Below are 27,408 nucleotides of genomic sequence, written 5' to 3'. Positions count from 1 at the left end.
AAGTTTCTTTCAAATAAATGGTCTCTCTCTCTCTCTCTCTCTCTCTCTCTCTCTCTCTCTCTCTCCTTCTCTGTTTCTGTCTCTGTCACTCTGGCTGTCTCCTGAGCTGCCTGAAACTAAGGGAGGAATGCCACAAGCACCCCTGTGGCTACCATCACTGTGACTCCACTGGGTCAGACCTGAAGCTATTACAGTACTGGATCTTACCCAAAGCCCACTGTATCTACTACCTGGCTACTGCCTGTGTTCTCTTAAAGCCCTATGGCTTGAAAATCAGTAGGTCCTTCTACGAAGAGCAATGAGTTTTCCTGGACCACAGGCAAGTTCAGAGATGCTGTCTGGGAGCCAGGACCTATAGTCAGAAACCTTAGGTACCTAGTTGGTGTTCTATTCTACTGCAGCTTAGCTGGCACCCAAACCACAAGATGAATTTCTTCCCACTCTTTCCTTCCATTTCCACAGGGAGAAGAGCCTCTCCCCATGGTCACCCCCACCACAGGCACATGAGAGTATTGCCGTGGCATCACTGATGTTCACTTAAGGCCAAAAGACTCTTCAGTCAGCTTGTGGTGGATGCTGCCAGACTTGGTACTTACCCCTCAGGGCAGTGGGCTCCTTTCTGGACCAGGATAGGTCCAGAAAGGCAGAATAGTAGTTTTGAGTCAGTCTACCAACCACAATTTTGCCTAGCACAGATTTGGTCTTCATTTTATGCATATCTATATCTCTTCCCTCCCCATTCCCAACAGCCTACCCTCTAGCCCCTTAGATACCAAGATATCTGCTAGTCACTTCTTTTGCCAAAACAATACTTCCAGTTATTTCTTGGCTGCTTCACATATGTCTTCACAGATAAAATCACTATAAACCAAAAAAAAAAAAAAAAAAAAAAAAAAAGGCTAAATGACCATGTTTAACCAACTGTAGGGAAATTTTCAGACCGTTTACATCATAATAACATAAAATTCTGACAACATAATTTGACATCATATATTCAGTTAAATTTCTTGCATATATCTAGGGCACAAATATTGTAAAAACTCAAAACTTGTCTCAAATCATCTAGTAAAATCGACAGTCTGTGAAGATGTGAGAAGTTTATCATAACTTCATGCAAGATCAGAGACTATTCTAGTCTGAGAGGCAAAATCAGGGAGGGAACTCAATTTTATCTAATTTGGACTTTGGTAAGTTATGCAGTCAAGAGTTTCCAAGGGAATATCTCTGTTGTGATCCTTTAGGGATGTTCTCACAGGATGGTTCTCAATTGTTGGCTGCTTTCATGGATATGCTTTTAGTATAAAGACTAATACATATTAAAAATAAGAGGGTGAATTCTCCCTGTTGAAAAGAAGGGAAGAGATTTTCCTTTCCCTCTTTTTCTTAGAGTTTTACTTTTTAAAACGTTGTAAGCACTTTCTTCTCTCTTTGAAATGTATATAAATCCTTTAGGAAACTAGATAGGCCTTTTGTCAGTACTATGGCCTAGAAATGTCTTTCTTAGGGACCTCAGCATCAATTCTTTGAAATGTAAACATCAAGGAAGATAAAACCCCCATCTCCCAATCACTGTGGGAGAGCAGAAACCTAACTTTGAGGGTACCTTGGTCCAAAACACAAGAGTATCTCCTGTAATGAAAGTATGTGAAGTTTGTTTTTCCTCTGGATAAAGCCAAGTAGCTAACACAGATGGTTACTCCAATTATGTGTTAAAGTTTTTGTAAATTAGTTTTGACAAATGCTGTCAAATCCTTTTACATGAGGATGAGTTGTTATCTATCTTAAAAACATGTATATAATGCATTATATCTGTTTGGCTATTTCAAAGGGAAGGAGCTTCTTCTGTCTTTGCTTTTTTGTGGATTACCTGTGCAGCACATTACATACTGGCTTAATGCTTATTCAATATTAACAGTGCTTCCTATTACCACCTTTGTCAAAAAGATTTCCAAGTTAGGAGAAGATGTTGTTTTTAATTATATTTCCCTAACTGATTCTCCAGCTATCTTTCTCCTCTACCAGTTTCTTCAAGACTTTCTGGTATCAACACTAATAAGTATTTCGTGTTTTCAGGTTTGGTCCGAAATTGCTCAAAATCAAGTCTTAAAAATGTCACTTTCTCAACTGCATTTTATTACTTTTGTGATGTCAAATTTCCCTGCTACTAGTAGACAAATATGGGGTCCTTTGGAAATTCTGCTTTCAGTAAGACTGTATTTGAAAATGCCATCTATGAAATCACATCTTATCTATACTCCTGAGTTAGAAGGTATTTTTAAACCTCCTTAATTTTAGGTATAAAAAGAACAACTTCTAAAGTTCTCTAATTATTGCCTTACACAGATTTCTGTTTTAAGAGGTAAACATCAATTCCTAATCTTGGGCTGAATTTTAACTGACTGCTGAACTTTACTAATGGCAATATTGATAGGAACAATTTAACTTATTAATGAATAGAAACAAGGTACAGACATTACAAATAAAAGTCACAGTCGATAAAATATGGATTTATAGGAATCAAGGGCAATTTTAGTCACAGCCTTTTTCACCTCCTGAAAGGCATCCTTTTAGTCAGTCTTGCAGTTGTACTTTTCATACAAAATAAGTACAGTCATTAAGATATATTCTAAAGATATTATTGTTGAGATCTAGTCATAGAAAATACATTATACAGCGACGGATGGAGCCTAAGAGAGGATAAGATAGTTAACCAAAAAAGCTCACTGCAGTGTGTGAAAAAGTGTTTTGAAGGTCATTTGCACTTAAATAAAATTTGCTTCTCCATTATACAAGTTAAAGTTTTAAAACATGCAGCAATAGAGGAATGAGAGTCTGCTTATGATCTTGGACCATTTATTAGTGCCATCAGTCCATCTTAGTTTTCATGTAATACTCATCATATTCCGGTCAAGAAGAAGGATTTTCTGTATCTCTGTGATTACTGCACAAGATTGTCAGTTTGGAGAAAACAAAACAAGCAGTTGTCTCTGCTAAATACCTCAGCCAAGTACAAAACAAATGTTTCTCAAAATCTTAAAAAGCACTAATCAGCTACTTCCTCTTTTTAGCTTTAGTAAGCATGGCAATTCACTTAAGTTCAATTTAATGGGCATTTTATTAAGCATCTACCACATGGTTTCATGAAGTGTTCTGAATACAATAAAGGTAGTAGAAGGTAATGTTTCTGTCCTTCACAAACCTTAATATTCAAACGGAATTAGAACAAACTGGGCAGAAATCCAGAAATAATTTTTCAACTTTTCTTGGTTTTTGAAATAATGATTTATGTTAGTTCCTCCAGGTGGGGCCAGCTTTACATGGGCCACATTTACATAATAGCTTTCTTTTTGCTTCTTTTATTGGCCTAAGTCATTGTTTGTCTATACCGTTTTATGGTTCTCTGGTGAGTACCTCCCTCCTTTATATAAAATGAAGGTGATCTGGTATCTTCCAAGGCAGAAATGTAAAGTTGAGGATAGTATCAATATCTGAGAGAATAAAAAAAAACAGAATTACAAGACAGAAGCAAGAAATATCCACTCCTGCCTCTGTTGCTCTGTTTATTAAGGAAAGGGGAGGCTGTGGAGCTGGAGAAGAACCTGGCAAAATTAGGGCATTATTGTATAAAATGTTTCAGTATTGAATAGTGGCTCTCGATTGGCCCCGACGTTTTCCCTTTCTAGGTCAGGTTTGTCTCTCATAAATATTATGTAGACAAAAAAAGGGTCCCGTTCTTAATAGCCAAAACAATCCTCAGCAAAAAGAACAAAGATGGAAATATCATACTACCCGCCTTCAAATTATCCTACAGAACTTAGTAACCAAAATAGCATGGTGCTGGCATTAAAACAGACATATAGACCAATGTAACAGAGTAAATAACCCAGAAATAAATTTACACATTTACAGTCAAACCCAAAAATAAATTCACAGATATACAGTAAATTCATTTTCAACAAAGGTGTCAAGAACGTACATTAAGGGAAAGGACAGTCTTTTCAACAAATGGTGCCAGGAAAACTGGATATTCAAATGCAGAAGAATGAAACTAGACCCCTATGTTTCGCCACATACAAATATAAAATCAAATGGATTAAAGACTTAAATGGGAGACCTGAAACTATGAAAATATGAGAAGAAAACTTTGGGGAAATGCTTAGGACATTGGTGTGGCAAAGAATTTCTTGAGTAAGACAGCAAAAGCACAGGCAACCAAAGCAAAAATGGACAAATGGGATTACATCAAGCTGTAAAGCTTCTGCACAAAAAAGGAAACAATCAACAAATTGGAAAGACAACCTACAAAATGAAAGAAAATATTTAGAAAGTATTCAACTGACAAGGGATAAAAGGACCTCAAACAACTGAATAGCAAAAAATAATAATTTAATTTGAAAATGGGCAAAAGGTCTGAATAGATGTTTTTCAAAAGAAGACATACAAATGGCCCAACAGGAATATGCAAAAATGCTCAACATCACTAATAATCAGAAAAATGCAAATCAATCCACAATGAGATGTTATCTTGCCCCAATTGAAATGGCCTTTATAAAAAAATAATGAATGTTGGTGAGGATGTAAAGAAAGGAGAAAGCTCGTACACTGTTGGTTGGAACGTAAATGTGGGAGACTATTGTATAAAATGTTTGTACATATTTTTATAACACAGGGAAAACAGTATGAAGATTTAAAGAAAAGAGTATGAAGATTCCTCAGAAAACTGAAAATAGAACTATTATATGATTCAGAAATCTCATTGCTGGGTATATATCCAAAAGCAAGGAAATCAGTATATTGAAGAGATATCTGCACTCTCATGTTTATTGCAGCACTATTCACAACAGCTAAAATATTTGAAATAAATCTGTGTCCATCAACAGATGTATGGGTAAAGAAAATTGGTGTGTGTGTGGGTGTGTGTATGTGCGCATGCAACGGAATATTATGCAGCCATATAAAAAAAGAAAATTTAGTCATTCACAATGCAATAGATGGAACTGAAAGATGTTTTGTTGTAAAATAAGCCAGACATGGAAAGACAAATATCTCATGTTCTCACTAACATGTGGGAGCTAAAAACCTTGATCTCATGGAGGCGAGAATAGAATTATGGTTACCAGAGGCTGAGAAGGGTCATGGGGAGGCGGGGATAAAGAGGGGTTGGCTAATGTGTACAAAAATTACAGTTAGATAGTAGGGGTAAGAACTAGTATTCAGTAGCACAATAGGATGATTATAGTTAACAGTAATGCATAGTGTATTTTAAAATAACTGAAGGAAGGCATTTGGAATGTTCCAAACACAAACAAATGATTAATGTTTAAAGTATTGGATATCCCTATTACCCTGATTTGATCATTACACATTTTATGCTTGTATCAAAATATCACATGTACCCCATAAACATTTGTAATTATTTTGTAATCATAATGTAATCATCCAATGGGCTCCCTTTGCCTGCTGCCTAGACAGAGTCAACTTATCAAGATAATTTGGTGGGTAGGGACCCAGGAAGTGGGGAGTACTTACTGGTCAGGTTGGAGATGGAATCATAGGGGATCAAAGTGAGGTTTCCTTGCTGTCTTCTGTCCCTGAGTGGGATGGCAGAACTGGTTGAGTCAGATTACCTGTCTGGGTAGTGTCAGCTGATCCATGGAATGCAGGGTCTGAAAAATATCTCAAGCGCTGATCTTAGGTTTTACAATAGTAATGCTATCCCCAGAAACAATTTGGTGAGATTCAGACTTTTTCAGCTAGAGGCTGCATGATTTCTGAACTTGATTTCTAATCTTGTAGCTAATTCGTTAGCCCTACAGAGGCTTGGTCCTCAGGTCCTCAGGCAAGAAGAGGTGTTTTGTTTTGTTTTTTTTTTTTTTTGGGGGGGAAATGGCTATTATCAATTTTGTTTCAGACTCAAAACATAAACTGAATACCTTCCCAAGGTTAGCTTGGCCTATGCCCACGAATGAAAAAGGAGAGCTTAAAGATTAGAAGTGAGATGGAATGGGTTAGATCTGATCTCTTTCACTGTCATCATTTCCTCAGTTATAAATTTTGCAAAGTTGGTTTCAATAACTTTTTTTAAAATGTTCTATTTTTTTTTAGCCAATCAAACTATGTTTCCAGTAATTTATTCAGGGATCTAGGAGCCACAGTTCCAAGGGAAGTAAATGGGTGCTGACACTCACTTCTTAGAGTATGCATCAAAGATGTCCTAAACTAAGTTAGAGTAATGGCAATGTAAAAGAAAAATTACATCAAACCAGCAAAACAGTCAAGAAAGACTTTATTTAAGACTAATGCAATAGGGAAGAAAGACTGAACCCAACTCTACTGAAACAAAAAGCAGCAAGATTTTTAAATGCTGGAATGAGCTAATGGGACATTGCTAGAGAACTTTGGGGAGAAGGCTGGTGATTGTGATTTGGCCATCTGTGTTTGCTAGTTATATCTTATTTAAATTAGCTCCTACTCTGCCATACAGACTGAGAGACAAGGATGCTATCTCTTTCAATGATTACATTTCAAAAGGATGGCTCCCATGTTCTTGAGAAAGATATTTCTGAGTTGTAGAAGGTTTATATCTCAAAGGGGGGAAAAACAAAGAATTTGTAACTGCAAGTTTTCTAAAGAAAATGTCCTAAGAAAAGGGAGGCCAAGGGCCTGTAGTCAGGAAGGTCCTAGATCTAAAGTTTAGTCAAGGTGAGGGGGAACATTAAGGCTGTCTTGGTCACAAAGATAAATGTAAAATACATCTTAGACTGTTTAGGTAGTTGAAGCAGGATTGCTTCAGTCCATTCGTTTGACACCAGCCTCAGCAAGAAGGCAAGACCCTGCCTCTACAAAAACAATAAAAATAAAATATTAGCCGGGCGTGGTGGTGTGTACCTATGGTCTTAGCTACTCTGGAGGCTGAGGCAGAAGGATCACTTGAGCCTGGGAGTTTGAGCTTGCAGTGAGAGGTGTTCATGCCACTGCACTCTAGCTTGGGCAACAAAGAGAGACCTTGTCTTAAAACAAAACAAACAAACAAACAAAAGGATTTTTTCTTTCTCTCTATCCTTTCCTCTTTCTTTTTTTTTTTTTTTTTTTTTTTTTTGAGACGGAGTCTTGCTCTGTCACCCAGGCTGGAGTGCAGTGGCCGGATCTCAGATCACTGCAAGCTCCGCCTCCCGGGTTTACGCCATTCTCCTGCCTCAGCCTCCCAAGTAGCTGGGACTACAGGCGCCCGCCACCTCGCCCGGCTATTTTTTTGTATTTTTTATTAGAGACGGGGTTTCACCGTGTTAGCCGGGATCGTCTCTCGATCTCCTGACCTCGTGATCCGCCCATCTCGGCCTCCCAAAGTGCTGGGATTACAGGCTTGAGCCACCGCGCCCGGCCTCCTCTTTCTTATTCTCCCTCTCTCCCTCCTTCTCTTCACCACTCCTCCCTAACACAACACTCTCTTTCTCTTTCTCTTTTTCTACCTTTCTTTCCTCATCTTTTCTTTTTTAATCTATGAAGCCAAGCCTTAGTACATCTAATACATTAATATAGCAGCCTTTTTGGATGTGAGGGTGATCTGGCTGTGATCGCCAGGGTTGATTTGGCTGATCTGGCTGGCTAGGCAGGTGTCCCCTTGCTCCCTCACCACTCCATATGCATTGCTCCCAAAGCTGCTAAGTGGGGGGATCACTTCTCATATTGTCTTCTGCCTAATTTCTTCCTCAAAGGAAAGAGAAAGTAGGAGTTAAAGAAAAGTCAGAAGTAAAATTCAATAGTCAGACAGCCTGGCACCACACCCTAGGCCTGGTAGTTAAAGATCGACCCTTGACCTAATTGCTTATTATCTATAGATTCCAGACATTATGTGAGGAAGCATTGTGTAACTCCCTGTTCAGTTCTATTCTGTTCTGATCACCAGTCCATGCAGCCCCAGTCACGTAGCCCCCACTGGCACAATGTATCATGACCCTTTCAGTTGGACCCCTTAGAGTTGTAAGCCCTTAAAAGGGACAGGAATCTTGACTTCCAGGAGCTAGGATCTTGAGACGCGAGTCTACTGATGCTCCCAGCTGATTAAACCCTATTCCTTCCTAAAACCTGTGTCCAAGAGGTCTTGGCTAAGACTGGCCCTGCTACACTACATGCTCAAAGAGGACAACCATCTGGTCTTCACTCTTTGGTCTTTGGTCAAGGGTCAAGGGTATAGGAGTAGCTGCGCTGCCCTGCTGGAACCTCCAAACAAGGTCTCATAATATATTAACCTTTTTTTTTAACCTGTGTGATCTGATAATGGACATTTGCACCAGGAGCAAATTACCATATTAATAATAGATTTGGCAGTAATCAATTAGAATGTGATGAAATGTATTTATCATAACCTTAAATGTAATTGAACTTACCATTGGTGAACTATTTGAGATGTTTTTGTGGGATGCAAGTAAAATCACCATTACATGCATAAAAAAAAAATTTGGTTATGTTATAATATTGATGGTTTAGAATATAATATGCAAGATAATTTTCAATTTTGGTAACATAATTTGTAAACAATATTATGGAAATACGTCTATTTTCCTAAATGGTATAAAAATATTTGACATTTTATTACTGTTAATATGAAAGACTAAAAAATATTTTTTGAAAGTATAAAAATATGATTGAGATTCCTAACAGTAATTAATATCAAAGCAATGTTTCAGTAAAGTGTATCCCAAAATATCCATAATAAGCTTTTATCCAGTTTATTTTATTGCTTGATTTGCTCATTCAAATTCAGGTGAATATTTTGAAAGAATATGACTTTTTCATTTAGAAAAATTTCCTGCTTCTACTGATCTTCATAACTGGAAGATGTAATAATCCATAATTAGCCAGGACCTGGATGGTTATTAATTCACTATAGTTTCTGGGGCTGGCAGACACAAGCTGATTGGAAATTGTTATATATTGGTTCTTACAGAGCCAGTACTGGGTTATTTATTGACGGTCAGTAAAGTTTTAACTAGGAGGAGTTCAAACAGAGAAGCGCTATGGTCAAAAGCCAGGTAAGCAATTTACTTAAAAAGGGTGAAAAGAATAAATGAACAGTTGCAGATTTTAAAAAGAGAACCAGAAAGCAAACACAACAAAAACAAAGATAAATAGATGGGACTTAATTAACCTAAAAAGATTCTGCACAACAAAAGAAATAATCAGGAGAGTTAACAGACAACCCACGGAGTGGGAGAAAATATTCACAATCTCTACATCCAACAAAGGACTAATATTCAGAATCTACAAAGAACTCAAACAAATCAGCAAGAAAAAATAAAAAAAAAAAACTCATCAAAAAGTGGGCTAAGGATATAATTAGACAATCCTCAAAAGAGGATACATAAATAATTAACAAACATATGAAAAAATGATCAACATCACTAATTATCAGGGGAATGCACATCAAAACCACAATGCGACACTACCTTACTCCCGCAAAAATGGCCATAATTTAAAAAATCAAAAAATAATAGATGTTGGCATGGATGTAGTAAAAAGGGAACGCTTTTACATTGTTAGTGGGAATGTAAACTAGAATGTAAACTAGATCTACCATTTGATCAACAATCCCACTCCTGGGTATCTACCTGGAGGAAAAGAAGTCATTATATGAAAATGTAAACTAGAATGTAAACTAGATCTACCATTTGATCAACAATCCCACTCCTGGGTATCTACCTGGAGGAAAAGAAGTCATTATATGAAAAAGATATTTGCACATGCATGTTTGTAGCAGCACAATCACAATTGCAAAAACATGAAACCAGTCTAAATGCCCATTAATCAATAAGTGGATAAAGAAAATGTGGTACATATATAGCATGGAATACTATTCAGCCATAAAAAGGAATGAAATAATGGCATTTGCAGCAACCTGGATAGAATTGGAGACCATTATTCTAAGTGAAGTAAATCAGGAACCGAAAACCAAACTTTGCATGTTCTCACTCATAAGTGGGAAATAAGCTATGAGAATGCAAATGCATAAGACTGATACAAAAGACTTTGGGGACTTGGGAGAAAGGGTAGGAGGAGGGGTGAGGTATAAAGGACTACACATTGAGTACTGTGTACACTGCTCAGGTAATGAGCTCACCAAAATCCCAGAAATCACCACTAAAGAACTTATTAATGTAACCAAACACCACCTGTTACCCCAAAACCTATTGAAATAATAAAATAAAATAAAATAAAATGCCGGAATTAAAAAAATGATAATAAGAGCATTAGGCAATGGAGTAAGTATAGCTGCTGGTATAACAAGCCCTAAACTTAGTTGGCCAGCATTCACTTCTGTAACGTATCAGTTGACAGCACAAGGGATGTCAGCTCTCCTCTGGGTCTCACCCACTGTTTCTTAAAATGGCCAGTGCCTTGGGTCAATGCACAGTGTTGATGTACTTCTGGCCTCTGAGACTAGGTCACACTGTAGTGGGTTTCTGGTGCTCCCACACTGTATCCCAGCTGCTCATGGGTGCAGCCTTTCTGAGTAACCACTTTAATCTTATAGTTGTGATAGTTGTGTGGAATTCTTCTTCCCTTCAGAAATTTTTAGTTACTTAATAAAATGGCATCTTTCAAGACCCCTTTCCTATTACAAGAACCCAATTCTGGCACAGGTGAATAAAAGGAGTATTTCTTTATACTTTTCTACATGTGGACATCTGTATTGTTCTACACTGTAGCTGTCTCAGTCCATTTAGTGTTTCTAAAACAGACTATTGGAAATTGGATTATTTTTCAGAAAGAAGTATATCTGGCTCACAAGTCTGGTGAATACAAAGTCTAAGAGCATAGTGCCATCATCTGCTTGGCTTCTGGTGAGGGCCATGTGCTGCCTGCTAACATGGTGAAGTGGAAAAGTGAGCAGACTTGGTCAAAGAGATATGTAGACGAGGCTTGGCTTGCTTTCCAACAATTCAGGAACTAATGTATTCCCAAGAGGGTGAGATGTTACTCAGTCTCTTGAGATGGCAACAATCTATTCATTAAGATAGTGTCCCCAAGATCCAAATATCTTCTACTTTGTCTCACCTCCAAGCATTGCTAAATTGGGGGTCAAATTTCAGCCTGGGTTTTGGAGGGAACACACTCAAGCTGTAGTAGAGGCCATGCTTGTCTTTTCACATATATACTCTGCAAGCCTGGCAGTAGAAAAAAATTCTTGTATTACCTGTAGAAATTCAGTTATAACTTACTTTTTTTCCATCTTGGAGAATTTAATGTGCCAATAGGGAGGGAGAAAAGCACAAGAATTGGAAGCATGAAGCATATAAATTGTAGTCTTGACTTTGCACGGAAACATGGAACATAATTAAACACTTCTTCTTCCACCAGAAAGAAGAGAAGATGAATGTTCTTTCTTCTTGTGTGAATTGCTATACTGTGGTTGCACTCAAAACAGAATTTAGAGCACACACACTAATAATCAAAGTGTACATGTCTTTTGCTCCAAAGGAGCTACTTTAATAAAAAGCAATGGTGAAGACATGGATATGATAGAGGATGATATAATTATTGCTGACTTGAGTTGTACATATTTATATTGTGACTGGTAGTACTTACTTTGGGTCAGTTGTTTTCTGAACCTGTTAATTTGTTCATGCTGACAGGAGTGCTGCTGACAAACTTTATGTGGATCATCAAATATTTGCTTATTATTGAATTGATATAGCACCTCTCCTCTTAAGAGCTTATTGTGTTCCATATGAAACTTTTGAAGTGTACAACTAACTTTTAGCTAGGTACTTACATATGGAAACTGTAAAGCACAATATAGAGCCTGGAGAAAAGAGATGGGTAATGAAAAGACAGGGCTAGTATTTGATTATCTGTGACCTTGGCCCAGCTGTGTTTTATAAAAAATAATAAAAGTGATGTTCAGGCCAAACACACTCTAATTCCATGAGCAGGACCACTGCCCAGAATTCTATTTAAATTACTCAGCGAATGAGGCAGGGAGGTTAGAAGGAAATCCATTTTCTTACCACCCTGCTTTACCTCACAAAGCAAGTTTTGACAAGTCACTCCTAATTTTTTCTTCATTGATCCCTTCTAAATAGCCCAGATTAAAAGATAGTGCCCAAATCTCCAGCTCAAAATGTACATTTTTCAGTCTCATCATAAAAGTAGCATCTTGAATATTGGGAAAGCAGAGGGGAGAAGTAGATAGATAGAGGTTTTTTTTTCCTTCCAAGTTTACTGGTTTATTATAAAGGTGTAAACCAAAAGTATCTGAGACAAATCTCAATCAAAGTTTATTTTATAAAGGTTAAGGCTGCACCCGTGATACAGTCTCAGGAGGTCCTAATGACCTGTGCCCAAGGTGGCTGGGATACAGCTTGGTATTATACATCTTAGGGAGACATGAGACATCAATCAATACATGTAAGACATACATTGGTTCAGTCCAGAAAGGTGGGACAACTCAAAGTGGGGGCTTCTAGGTCAGACGTAGATTTAAACATTTTCAGATTGGCAATTAGTTAAAAAAGTTATTATCATTAGAAATAAAAAATAAAAAAAAAGAAAGAAAAGAAATGTCTGGATTATGATAAGGGGTCGTGCAGCCTAAGGTTTTATCATGCAGATGAAGCCTCCAGGTAGCAGGCTTCAGAGAGAATAGATTATAAATATTTCTCATCAGACTTAAAGAGCCTATTTTACTAGTAATTCCAAAAGGGAAGAGGTTATAATGAGGCACATTATTATCTGGCTTCCCCTTCTCATCATGACCTAAACTGTTTTTCAGATTAACCTTGGAATGCCCTTGGCAGACAGAAAGGGTCCATTCAGTTGGCTGCGAGAGCTGAGAACTTTATTTTTGGTTTACAAAGGATGCAGATAAAGAGATGCTTATGGGAAGGTATAGCCAAAGGGGCACTGGGCTTCCATTCCCTCCCCAGGCAGGCCACCCTCCAGAACCTTCCACTTGCTCAGCTCTTCAGAAACCTCTCAGAACTCTGCACTTTTGGATTTTATTAAGACTTCATTACATAGGCATAGTTGATTAAACCATTGGTCACTGATAATCAACTTAACCTTCAACCCCTCTTGCCTCCCTGGAGGTTGTGAGGTAGGGGTTAAAGTCCTAACTTTCTAATCACCTTTAGGTGACCAACCCCCATCTTGGAGCTATTTAGGGGCTGCCAGTTAACTCATTAGCATAGAAAAAGACTAATTCTAAGAATTTTAGGAGTTGTATGCAAGGAAATGAGATAAAAAATCAAACATATATTTTGCATGATTACAGTTCACCACTGATCTTTGAACCTAGATCTCTTACATGAAAAGAATATACAACTCAAAAGATACTCCACATTACTAGAATCCCATTCAGTCACATTAATAATCAGTCCAGTTCATCATCATAGTGTATGAATATGTCTCTCAGGGTGAGGTTACTCAGGTATGCAGGCTTCCATTGATACTTTCAGGTTCCAAAAGCAAAAGTGGTTTCAGCAAACATGTATCTTCACTCTGTCAGGCATCTGGTGTAATTGAGCTAAGAGCCAATACACTCTCTTGCTCTGAGCCTCTCTTGAGGTATTAACACAATATTGGATTTTCACCCAATGAAAACCCATGAATTAAATGACCCCCTTATTTGTTTGTTTCCCCTCAGCTCCTATTCCTCCTTCTCCCCATGAAGAGCCAAACTGTTTTATCTTTGGAAGGGACATTAGCAACTAGATCAACCACTGTGCTGGCCTAGATTGCAGGCAGCAATACTAGTATACCAAATACCCTCCCCTATTTAGTCTACTCCAATTCAGATAGGGTAAGATTACATAGGTGCAGAACTAGTGAGCTATTTTTACCACCGGCAACTCAGCTGCATTCACTGTTAACCTCAATGTTGCCAGATGAGGTAAAGGCAAAATCCATCCCCATCAGGCCCTTAAAAATTCCAACATAAAGTTTAAAAACTTAGTTGAACTTGCTTGGTTTGGAATCATCCTTGTTTCCAGCACTTGTTAAGTTGCAGCCCTGCCTGGTCCTGCGACCACTGCATCAGGTACAGAAAAACAATTGAGGTGATGTGAGAAAGGAAAAAGGTATAATCATTATATCAGTATACTCCTCACATGGCAAGAATTGCATAGTTATGCCAGAATCTTTCCTCACCCCCTCTTCCTCAGATCAAACAGAAAAAGAGAGGAAAATTTAGCTGGGACACTGCTCTAGCCGCACTCATATTGACTGTGAAGACCCACTCATGAAAAGTGTGTAAGCCAGCCCTTCAGAATGCCTTTATTCTTAGCCCTCTGCCGCTTTCACATAACCAGGGTTTTATTTGCCTGTTCTACTTCTCTATCAAGGTGTTACTCTGAGAAGGATATCTCTTTGTCCATGTCTGGACATTTGGGTTATACAGTGTGTTTCTTGGTCTGAAGAAATTATGGCCGTCCAAATGCTTCCACCCTGTGATATGCTCACGTGGGGAAACAGGCATAAGGAATATGTTATTTACTTGTGTCCCCAGAAAATGGGTGTTGTTCACTCACTTCCAATTATGATAAATGGTGCTCTCCAAGTCTCCTCTTTAGGGAATGACATTCCATTCTCTAAATGGGAGCCTAGAGGGTTCAGCAGTTGCCAGTAGATCAGCTTCAAATATAATGATGACAGTGACACAAGTAACAGGATAAAAGAAGCATCTCAACATAGGGATTTTGTAAAATCTTCCCAGTTCCTAACACGGTGCCTGGCATATAACAGATGCTTAATAAATATTTGTTGAACTAATTAATTAATATAGAATGTGTTTATACATGCACAAATACTAAATATTTTTATTATGTCTCTTCCATATAAGACTCATTTCAACAGATGTGTTATTTTACGTATTTATCTTATGTAATAATCTGGACACTATGAAAAAGAAAATTCAGAACCTCATATGGTTCTGATATCTTCTGTTCCCCTATTGATTACCAGGTTTTTTGTTTTTGTTTTTGTTTTGGCTAATCATGTTAACCCTGTGGATTCTACATTCTTTCCCTAGCACATTCTCTCTTTAATTGCATTTTGTCTAATTAGCTATTGCAACAAAATAAAGGTGTTTTATCTTTGGTCTGCAGATGTTAAATGAAGCTACGCCTACACAAAATTAGTTTTCAAAGGATTTAGGAAAAGGTTAGATATTTGATATAAATATCTCCATTTACTATACTTGTTTAAATTTAGATTTCATTACCTTTGGTACCCATTGCCCGTAAGACAATGTCTATACTCTTAAACCTGGCACTTTACTTCCCCTCTCTCAATTCCTAGAAACGTATTATGATTGTTTTAAAAAAGCCCATTCTACTGTGAATGTTTCAAGCTACGTTTTACTGATGAATACGTAAATTTTGTAGTAAGAAAAATAATTTTGTCATATTGTGTAAAACATTATAGTTAACATTTGTAACTATTAAAATCTTGAACCTTTAATAGACACCACATTTTTGGGAGAAAGGTTGAAAAAAATAAAAAATACATGGTAGCTTTATCACCCTTCGCAATGATCTCCTGGCTTTAAATTGCCAGCTTAGTCAATGCCTCCTTCAGGGTAAGGTAAAAAGTAAGGGCTCAAAGGTAATTCTTGAAGGTAGACAGGATTTTAATAGGTGTATGAAAGTGGAGAAGGCGTTTTAGGAGACATGTATAATAGCACATAAGCCAGAATAAGCCCGACTTCCAGGGACAGAATAATAGGAAGAAATTTGCTGGAAAGATTTTGTTTAAATTTTTAAAAAGTCTTCAGAAGTTAATAATGATTGAATGTACTTAAGGAGAAAAAATCCCGATTCTATAAATTACACAAATATTTATTTCACATATTTGTACTAAATTGACCCTAGACCAAAAATCCCACACCATATTTCTACCACTTTAGCTGGTAGATAAACCACCGAGATAAAAAGAAAAAAAAATATGTGCACCCTGTATTTTTCATTAAAAATGTATCCTGGAAATACTTTCATGTTAATATTATACATTAAATTCTCAGAATTGGAATTCTGAAATAAATTTGGAAATTTGTTAAAGTGGAAAATTGCTCTTCAAAAAGTTCATCAATAACATTCCCACAATAAAATAACATATGAAGATCTCTATTTCCTCATATCCTCAATAATGCAATTTACTATCAAACTTTCCAGTTGGTATTGCTTTGTACTATTAACTTGTATTTTTGTATTTTTTGTATTATGAATGAGGATGAGCATATTTTTATATATTTTTATTAACTTAATAACCATATTTCTTTCTTTTTTTTTTCTTTTTTTCTTTTTCTTTTTTTTTTTTTTTTTTTGAGACGGAGTCTTGCTCTGTAGCCCGGGCTGGAGTGCAGTGGTCCGATCTAGGCTCACTGAAAGCTCCGCCTCCTGGGTTGACGCCATTCTCCTGCCTCAGGCTCCCGAGTAGCTGGGACTACAGGCGCCCGCCACCGTGCTTGGCTAATTTTTTTGTATTCTTTAGTAGAGACGGGGTTTCACCATGGTCTCGATCTGCTGACCCCGTGATCTGCCTACTCGGCCTCCCAAAGTGCTGGGATTACAGGCTTGAGCCACCGTGCCTGGCCAATAACCATATTTATTTCTTATTCTTTAAACCATCTGCTCATATACTTTGTTCTTTCTGTATTGTTTGACTTTTTCTTACTGATGTATAGTAGTTATTTATATATTATGGAAATTATACCATGATTGTAATATGAGTTGCAAACACTGTTTTGAACCTTGAAATTTGTCTAACTTTATTTATAGTAGCTTTTTCTAGGGTCCTTTAAAAAAACCGATTTAAGGGTTACAAATACTGTGTTTTTACGTGGACATTCTGTGTAATGGTGAAATCTGAGCTTTTAGTGTAACTGTCACCCAAATAGTATACATTATACTCATTAGGTAATTTCTCATTTTTCATTCCTTTCCTGCCCTCCTACCTTTCCGAGACTCCATTGTCTATTATTCCACTCACTATGCCCATGTGTTTGCATTATTTCGCTGTCACTTAAAAGTGAGAACATGCAGTATTTGACTTTCTGTTTCTGAGTCATTTCACCTAAGATAATGGCCTCCGGTTCCATCCATGTTGCTACAAAAGGCACGATTTCTTTTTTTTTATTGCTGAGTAGTATTCTATTGAAAAATATATATATATATAACGTTTTCTTCATACAGTCATCTGTTGATGAACGTTTAGGTTGGTTCCATATCTTTGTTATTATATATAGTGCTATGAGATAAACATATGAGTGCATGTATATGTTTTTAATATGTTTCTTTTCTTCTGGGTAGATATCCAGTAGTGGGATAGCTAGACTGAATGGTATTTCTGTTTTTAGTTCTTTGAGAAATTCCCGTACTGTTCTCTATAGGGGTTGCACTGATTTACATTCCTACCAGCAGTGTGTATGCATTCCCTTTGCTCTGCATCCTCACAAACATCTGTTATTTTTTGACATTTTATTAATAACCATTGTGACTAGTATAAGATGGTATCTCACTGTGGTTTTAATTTGCATTTCTCTGAGAATTAGTGAGGTTGAGCATTATTTTTTCATATGCTTGTTGGTGTCCTGTATGTCTTTTTTTGAAAAATGTATATTTATGTTCTTTGCCCACATTTTAACGGGGTTTTTTGTTGTTGTCGAGTTGTTCAATTTTCTTATAGATTCTGGATATTAGTCCTTCGTTGGATGCATAGTTTTCAAATATTTACTCTCATTCTGTAGGCTGTCTATTCACTGTGTTGGTTACATTTTTTTGCTGTGCAGGAACTTTTTAGTTTAATTAAGTCCCATTTGCCTATTTTTGTTTTTGTTGCATTTGCTTTTGAGATTCTTAGTAATAAATTCTTTTCTAAGGCCTACAAACGGAAGTGTTTTTTTTTTCCAGGTTTTCTTCTATCATTTTTTAGTTTCATGTCTTAAATATAAGTCTTTAATTCATCCTGAGTTAATTTTTGTCTATATAGAGAGATACAGGTCCAATGTCATACTTCTGCATGTGGCTATCCAATTTTCCAAGCACTATTTATTGAATAAAGTGTCCTTTCTCCAGTGTATACTTTTGTGGACTTTATCAAATATCAGTGGGCTCTAGATTTGTGACTTTATTTCTGGGTTCTCTAATCTGTTCCATTGATTTATGTATCTATTTTTATACCATTACTTTGTTGTTTTGGCTACTATAGCCGTGGATGATAATTTGAAGACAAGTAATGTGTTGCCTTCCATTTTGTTCTTTTTTGCTTAAGATTTCTTTGGCTGCTCAAGCTCTTTTTAAGTTCTATATGAATTTTAGGATTTTTTTCTAACTATGAATAATGACATTGGTGAGAGGGTGTGCTAAGATGGCAGATAAGGGACAGGGCTAATATGCAGCTTTGACTTGGATGAACAGAACAGCATGAGGAGACTCACAGTATGAACTTTTGCTCCAAGAACCATGGTAGGAACATACCAGGAAAACAGAAAAAAATCACAGGTCCTTTGAATGCTACTGCAAATTCTGCAAGGCAGGTGAAAAACTGTGACTTCCTAAAATGTGAGAGTGGGAAACCTGACTTTGAACATACATCCCCACTGGAGAATCTGAAAATCCAGATCACAGGAGAAGGAATTTTACCTTACCTAGAGCTGAAATGGATTTAGGGAGCTGTGTGAAATATAAAAGTAGAAGCAGCAGTGGGAAGTGCCTTATAGGCACTCCCAGTCTCCAGCTCAAGCCCAGGGAAGCCATCCCTGACATCTCTCACAGGGGCCCTCAGGGAAGGCAGCAAGAGTAATTAGAGAGGGGGTCACAGGGCAAAAGTTTCTTCCAACTGAAATTAGCAACAATTTTAACTGGGTATGAATTTTCTTGAGCAGAATCTGGGGAGAAAATGGGAACTGCTGCAGATATAAGCACAGGAGCTGCTACTGACAGAGTGGGCATATGGGGAAGTGTGAGGTCCAAAAACTGTGCCTGCTTTCTCGGAAGGGAAGCTCATGGCATGGGGCAAAGTCTGAGTGGGGCACTGTGGGAATGAGACCAGTCTCAACAACTGAATGGGAGCTGAGTGAAGCCTCTTGCTACTGGCTATCCCTCACTTCCCTGGCACAGCAAAGGAACATAACTCCATTGGTCAGAGAACCACCCTCCCATCCCTCACGGTGGCAACAATAAGCCCTGCCCAAGGAGAATCTGAGCCCAGACCCTCCTAACCTTGACCCCAGCTGATGGTATTTTTCTACCCACCCTTGTAGCCAAACACAAAAGATAAAAACTCTTAGGGGCTTTATGGCTCTGCCCATCATCTGAGAAGTTAAAATACTTACACTGGACAAGTTAGAGCAAGTTTAGATTCCCCTACTTCTGCTCTAGCTGGTGCTGTCTTTAAAATGCCACCTCCTGACTGGAGGCCAATCAACTCAGGCCATTAAAGCAACTCATGACAGACTAACCCTGATCACAGAAAGGAGAAATCAACAGCTAATTCCACTGCCTGCAACATCCTGGCTAACCAGAGTTCCATGCAACAGCATCACAGCTAGCATAACCAGTACTCAAGGAAGCCAGCACACTAAACATATCTGCAACCAAAGACTTCCACAGAGTCCATGGCACTCTCCTACCACCTCCACTAGAGCAGGTGCTGGTATCTACAGCTAGGAGACCTGAAGACAGATCTCATCACAGAACTCTTCACAGACATTCTCCAGCATTAGCCCAGAGCCTGGTAGCCTGGCTGGGTGGCTAAACTCAGAAGAATAGTAACAATCATTGCAGTCTGGCCCCTAGGAAGTCCCATCCCTAGGGGAAAGGGGAGAACTCCATGCCAAGGAATTACGCCATGGGACAAAATAATATGAACAGCAGGTCTTGAGTTCCAGACCTTTCCACTGAAACAGTCTACCCAAATGAGAAGGAACTAGAAAAGTAATTCTGGTAATATGACAAAACAGGATTCTATAACAAACCCAGAAGATCACACTAGATCCTCAGCAATGGTTCCAAACCAAGAAGAAATCTCTGTAATTCTAGATAAAGTATTCAGAAGGTTGATTAATAAGGTACTCAAGGAGATACCAGAGAAAGGTGAAAACCAACTTAATGAAATTTAAAAATCAATACATGATATGGATGAAAATTCTCCAGAGAAATAGAAAAGAAAAACAATCACAACTTCTGGAAATGAAAGACACATTTAGAGAAATAAAATTACAGTGTAAAATTTCAACAATAGACTAGAACAAGTAGAAGAAGGAAATTCAGAGCTCAAGACAAGGTTTTTAAATTAAGCCTATCAGACAAAAACAAAGAAGAAAGAATATTTAAAAGCAAAGCCTCCAAGAAATTTGGGATTATGTTAAATAGCCAAACCTAAGACTAATTGTTGTTCCTGAAAAAGAAGAGAAATCTTAAAGTTTGAAAAACTTATTTGAGGGAATGATTGAGGAAAACTTCTTTGACCTTGTAAGAAATCTAGACATCTAAATACAGGAAGCTCAAAGAACACCTGGCAAATTCATCAGAAAAAGATCATCACCTAGGCACATAGTCATCAAGTTATCTACAGTCAAGATGAAGGAAATAATTTAAGAGCTGTGAGACAACAGTATCAGATAACCTATAAAGGAAAACCTATCAGATAAACAGCATAATTCTCAGCAGAAACCTTACAACTCAGAATGGATTGGGGTCCCATCTTTAGCTTCCTGAAACAAAATAAATTGTCAGCCAAGAATTTTGTGTCCAGCAAAACTAAGCTTCATAAACAAAGGAGAGATAAAATCTTTTTCAGACAAACAAATGCTGAAGAGTTCACCACTACCAACAGCATACAAGAACTGCTAATAGGAGTTCTAAATCTTGATACAAAACCTCAAAATACACCAAAATAGAACCTTCTTAAAGCATACATCTCACAGGGCCTATAAAATAATAACACAATGAAAAAAACCAAAGTATTAAGGCAAAAATTAGCATGATGAACACAATAGTACCTCACATCTCAATACAAACATGGAATATAAATGGCCTAAATGTGCCACTTAAAAGATACAGAATGGCAGAATAGATAAAAATCCATCAACCAAGTACTTGCTGTCTCCAAGAGACTCACCTAACATATAATGACTTACATAAACTTATGGTAAAGGGGTGGAAAACGATATTCCATGCAAATGAAAACCTAAAGCATGCAGGAGTAGCTATTTTTATATCAGACAAAACAGACTTTAAAGCAACAACTGTAAAAAAGACAAAAAGGGACATTATATAATGATAAAAGGACTAGTCCAACAGGAAAATGTCACAATCCAAATAGATATGCACCTAACACTGGAGCTCTCAGATTAATAAAACAATTACTACTAGACCTAATAAATGAAATAAATGGCAATGCAATAATAATGGGGGACTTTGATATTCCACTGACAGCAACAGACAGTCCATGTAGACAGAAAGTCAATAAAGAAGCAATGGGCTGAAGCTATACCCTAGAAAAAATGGACTTAACAGTTATTTACAGAACACTTGATGCAACAACTGCAAAATATACATTCTTTTCTTCAGTGCAGGGAACATTCTCCAAGATAAATCATATAATAGGTAACAAGACAAGTCTCAATAAATTTAAGAAAATTGAAATTATGTCAAGTATCCTTTCAGATCACAGTGGAATAAAACTGGAAATTAACCCCAAAAGGAACCCTCAAAATATACAAATACATGCAAAACATCTGGGAGACAGCATATATCATACAAAAGCAGTACTAAGAAGAAAGTTAATAATGTTACATGCTTACATCAGAAAGCTGAAAGAGTGTAAATAGATAGTGTAAGGTCACATCTCAAGGAATTAGAGAAACAAGAAGAAACCAAACCCAAACCAGCAGAAGAAAAAATTTAATAAAGATAAATTCAGAACTAAATGACATTGAAATAACAAAAAATACAAAAGATAAATGAAACAAAAAGCTGGTTCTTTGAAAAGATATACAAAATTGATAGATCATCAGAAATATTAACCAAGAAAAGAAGAGAGAAGATCTAGATAAGCTCAATTAGAAATGAAATGGGAGATATTACAACTGATATCACAGAAATACAAACAGATTGTCCAAGGCTACTACAAACACCTGTATGCACACAAACTAGAAAATCTAGAAGAGGCAGATAAATTCCTGGAAATATCCAATTCTCCTAGATTAAATAAGGAATAAATAGAAAATCTGAACAAACTGATAACAAATAGCGATATTGAAACAGTAATAAAAACAATTGCCAACAAAAAAAAGTTCAGAACCAGATGGATGCAAAGCTAAATTCGATGAGACATTCAAAGAAGAATCTGTACCAATCTTACTGAAATTATTTCAAAAGATAGAGAAAGAGGGAATCCCCCCTGAATAATTCTGTAAAGTCAGTCATCAGGGGAACCAGTCCCCAATATTTCAATGTAGGTTCTTTTCTGTTTTCCTTAAATGTCAGCTGGTCTGAGAAATAAAGAGAAAGAGTACAAAAGAGAGAAATTTTACAGCTGGGTCTCCGAGGGTGACATCACATGCCGGCAGGTTCTGTGATGCCCCTGAGCCACAAAACCAGCAAGTTTTTATTAGCGATTTTCAAAGGGGAGGGAGTGTACGAATAGGGTGTGGGTCATAGAGATCACATGCTACAAAAGGCAATAAAATATCACAAGGCAAAAGGGGCAGAGCAAGATCACAAGGCCAGGGTGAAATTAGAATTGCTGATGAGGTTTCATGTCCCACTGTGCATGCATTGTCATTGATAAACATCTTAACATGAAACAGGGTTCGAGAGCAGACAACTGGTCTGACTAAAATTCGCCAGGCTGGAATTTCCTAACCCTAGCAAGCCTAAGGGTGCTGCAGGAGACCAGGGCGTATTTTATCCTTTATCTTCAACTGCATAAGACAGACAATCCCAGAGCGGCCATTTTAGAGGCCTCCCCCTGGGAATGCATTCTTTTCCCAGGGCTGTTCCTTGCTGAGGAAAAGAATTCAGCAATATTTTTCCTATTCGCTTTTGCAAGTAGAGAAATATGGCTCTGTTCTGCCCAGCCCTGCAGGCAGTCAGACCTTATGGTTATCTCCCTTGTTCCCTGAAAATCACTGTTATCCTGTTATTTCAGGATGCCCAGATTTCATATCATTCAAACACACATGTTTTACAAGCAATTTGTACAGATAATGCAATCATCACAGGGTTCTGAGGCGACATACATCCTCAGCTTATGAAGATGACAGGTTTAAGAGATTAAAGTAAAGACAGGCATAGGAAATTATAAGACTATTGATTGGGGAAGTGATAAATGCACATGAAATCGTCACAATTTATGTTCAGAGATTGCAGTAAAAACAGGCATAAGAAATTATAAAAGTATTAATTTGGGGAATTAATAAATGTCCGTGAAATCTTCACAGTTTATGTTCTTCTGCCGTGGCTTCAACCAATCCCTCCATTCGGGGTCCCTGACTTCCTGCAACAGCCAGTATCACCCTAATACAAAACCAGGAAAAGACATAACAAACAAACAAAAAACTGCATGTCATTATCCCCAATGAATATAGATGGAAAAATCCTCACAAAAATCCTAGCTAACCAAATCCAAAAGCATATCAAAAAGATAATACACCATGATCAAGTGAGTTCTGTAACAGGGATGCAGGGATGGTTTAACAAGTGTGAGTCAATAAAAATGATAGACCACATAAACAGAATTAAAAGCGAAAGTCATGATCATTTCAATAGATACAGGAAAAGCATTTGACAAAATCCGATTAAAGCCCTCAGCAAAATTGGCACAGAAGGGACATACCTCAAGGTAATAAAAGCCTTATATGAAAAACCCACAGCCAACATTACACTAAACAGGGAAAAGTTGAAAGCATTCCCCTTGGAAACTAGAACAAGACAAGGATGCCCACTTTCGCCACTTCTATTCAACATAGTACTGGAAGTCCTAGCCAGAGTAGTCAGACAAAAGAAAGAAATAAAAGGCATTTGAATTGGTAAACAGGAGGTCAAACTATCACTGTTTGCTGATTATATGATTGTATACCTAGAAAACCCTAAAGACTCATCCTAAAAGCTCCTAGATCTGATAAATAAATTCAGCAAAGTTTCAGGATACAAAATCAATGTACACAAGTCAGCAGCCCTGCTATACACCAAAAATGATGAAACTGAGAAACAAATCAAGAACTCCATCCCTTTTACAACAGCTGCAAAAAAATAAAATACTTAGGAATATACTTAACTAAGGAGGTAAAAGATCTCTACAAAGAAAACTACAAAACACTGTTGAAAGAAAACATAAATGACACGAACAAATGGAAACACATTCCATGCTCATGGATGGGTAGAATCAATATTGTGAAAATGACCCTACTGCCAAAAGCAATACACAGATTCACTGCAATCCCATCACAGTATTCCCATCATCATTCTTCACAGAACTAGAAAAAAACAAAAAGCCTTAAAATTCATATGGAACCATAAAAGAGCCAGGATGGGCATGGTGGCTGTATTCCCAACACTTTGGGAGGCCAAGGCGGGTGGATCACCTGAGGTCAGGAGTTTAAGATCAGCCTGACCAACATGGAGAAACCCTGTCTCTACTAAAAATACAAAATTAGCCGGGTGTGGTGACACATGCCTGTAATCTCAGCTACTTGAGAAGCTGAGGCAGGAGAATCACTTGAACTCAGGAGGTGGAGGTTTCAGTGAGCTGAGATCACGCCATTGCACTCCAGCCTGGGCAACAAGAGCAAAACTCTGTCTCAGAAAAAAAAAAAAAAAAAAAGAAAGAGAAAGAAAAAGAAAAAGAGCCTGCATAGCCAAAGCAAGACTAAGCAAAAAGAACAAACCTGGAAGTATCACATTACTCAACTTCTAACTATACTACAATGCTATAGTTCACAAAACAGAACAGTGCTGGTATTAAAAAGGATGCATAGACCAATGGAACACGATAGAGAACCCAGAAATTATGCCAAATACTTACAGCCAACTGGTCTTTAACAAAGTAAACAAAAACATAAAGTGGGTAAAGGACACCTTATTCAACAAATGGTGCTGAGATAATTAGCAAGCCATATGTAAAAATACAAACTGCCCAGCGTGGTGGCTCATGCCTGTAATCCCAGTGGTTTGAGAGGCCGAGGCAGGAGGATTACCTGAGATCAGGAGTTTGAGACCAGCCTGGTCAACATGTGAAGCACCAACTCTACTAAAAATACAAAAATTAGCTGGGTGTGGTGGTGGGTTCCTGTAATCCCAGCTACTTTGGAGGCTGAGGCGAGATAATTGCTTGAACCCAGAAGCAGAGGTTGCAGTGAGCAGAAATCATGCCATTTCACTCCAGCCTGGGCAACAAGGGCAAAATACCATCTCAAAAAAAGAGAAAAGAATGAAACTGGATCCTCATCTCTCACCCTATACAAACATCAACTCAAGATGGATGAAAAGCTTAAATCTAAGGCCTGAAACTATAAAAATTCTAAAAGATAACATTGGAAAAACTCCTCTAGACATTGGCTAATGCAAAGAGTTCATGACCAAGAACCCAAAAGCAAATAGAGCAAAAACGAAAATAAATAGATGGGATCTAATTAAACTAAAAAAGCTTCTGCACAGGAAAAGAAATAATCAGCAGAGTAAACACAGTCCACAGAGTGAGAGAAAACATTTGCAAACTATGCATCTGACAAGACTAATGTTCAGACTCTACAAGGAACTCAAATAAATCGCAAGAAAAACCCAAATAATCCCATCAAAAAGTGGGCAAATGACATGAATAGACAATTCTCAAAAGAAGATATACAAATAGCCAAGAAACATACGAAAAAATGCTAAACGTCAGTAATTATCAGGGAAATGCAAATCAATGAGATACCACCTTACTCCTGCAAGAATGGCCATAATTTAAAAATCAAAAACTAATAGATGTTGGCACAGAGGTGGTAAAAAGCAAACACTTTTACACTGCTGGTGAGAATGTAAACTAGTACAACCACTATGAAAAACAGTATAGAAATTCCTTAAAGAACTAAAAGTAGAACCACCGTTTCATCCAGAAGTCTCACTACTGGATATCTACCCAGAAGAAAGGAAGTCATTATATGAACAAGGCCTTGCACACATGTTTATAGCAGTACAATTCACAATTGCAAAAATATGGAACCAGCCTAAATGCCCAGCAACCAATGAGTGGATAAATAAAATGTGGTATATATGCACCATAGGATACTACTCAGCTATAAAAAGGAACAAAATAATGGCATCTGCAGCAACCTGGATTGAGTTGAAGACCATTATTCTAGATGAAGTAACTCAGGAAAAAAAGACCAAATATCGTATGTTCTCACTTATAAGTGGGAGCTAAGCTATGAGGACACAAAGGCATAAGAATGATATAATGAACTTTGGTGACTTAGGGGGAAGGGTGGGAGAGGGGTGAGGGATAAAAGACTATACATTAGGTACCGTGTACACTGCTCAGGTGATGGGTGCACCAAAATATTGGAAATTACCACTAACGACCTTATCAATGTAACCAGAAACCACTTGTTCCCCCAAAACAAAACAAAACAAAAATAAATAAATAACAGACACTGGTATTTTGATAGGGATTGCATTGAATCTGGAGATTGCCTTGGGCAATATGATCATTTTAATAATATTGATTCTTCCAATCTATGAGTGTGAGATGTTGGTTCACTTGTTTGTGTTATCTAAAATTTATTTTATCAGTGTTTTGTAGTGTTCCTTGTATAGATCTTCACCCCCTTGATTAAGTGTTTGCCTAGGTGTATATATATATATTTTTGTAGCTATTGTAAATGGGATTGACTTCCTGATTTGTTTCTCAGCTTGATTGTTATCGGTGTATAGAAATGCTACAGATTTTATATGCTGAAATTTTACTGAATTCATTTATCAAATCTAGGATAATTGTGGAGGAGTCTTTAGGGTTTTCTAAGTATAAGATCATATCATCAGCAGAGAATTTAACTTCTTGTTCAATTTGAATGCCTTTTATTTCTTTCTTTTGCCTGATGTAATTAAAATATGTTTTGTTTACAAATTTATTTAGGCATAATTAACACAGTTACTCAAAATTTTGAGCTTTTGAGAAACAGCTTTATTGACATGTAACTGACATAAATTAAACTGTACATAAACTGTATGCTTCGAGAAATTTTAACTCAAGACATACCTGTGATATCATCACTTACATCACGATAGGGAACATAGTCTAAAAATTTCATCATCCTCCTTTGTAATCCCATGAAGTACTTATTTAGCAACCTCCCACAAATTCTAATATGTTTTATTTTTATTTTCATGCAGTTAAAATACTGTCTAATTTCACATTTGGAGAAAC

The sequence above is a fragment of the Macaca mulatta genome, chromosome 4, assembly GCF_049350105.2.
Source record: "Macaca mulatta isolate MMU2019108-1 chromosome 4, T2T-MMU8v2.0, whole genome shotgun sequence".
NCBI lineage: Eukaryota > Metazoa > Chordata > Mammalia > Primates > Cercopithecidae > Macaca > Macaca mulatta.
This window is presented reverse-complemented; position numbering follows the sequence as displayed.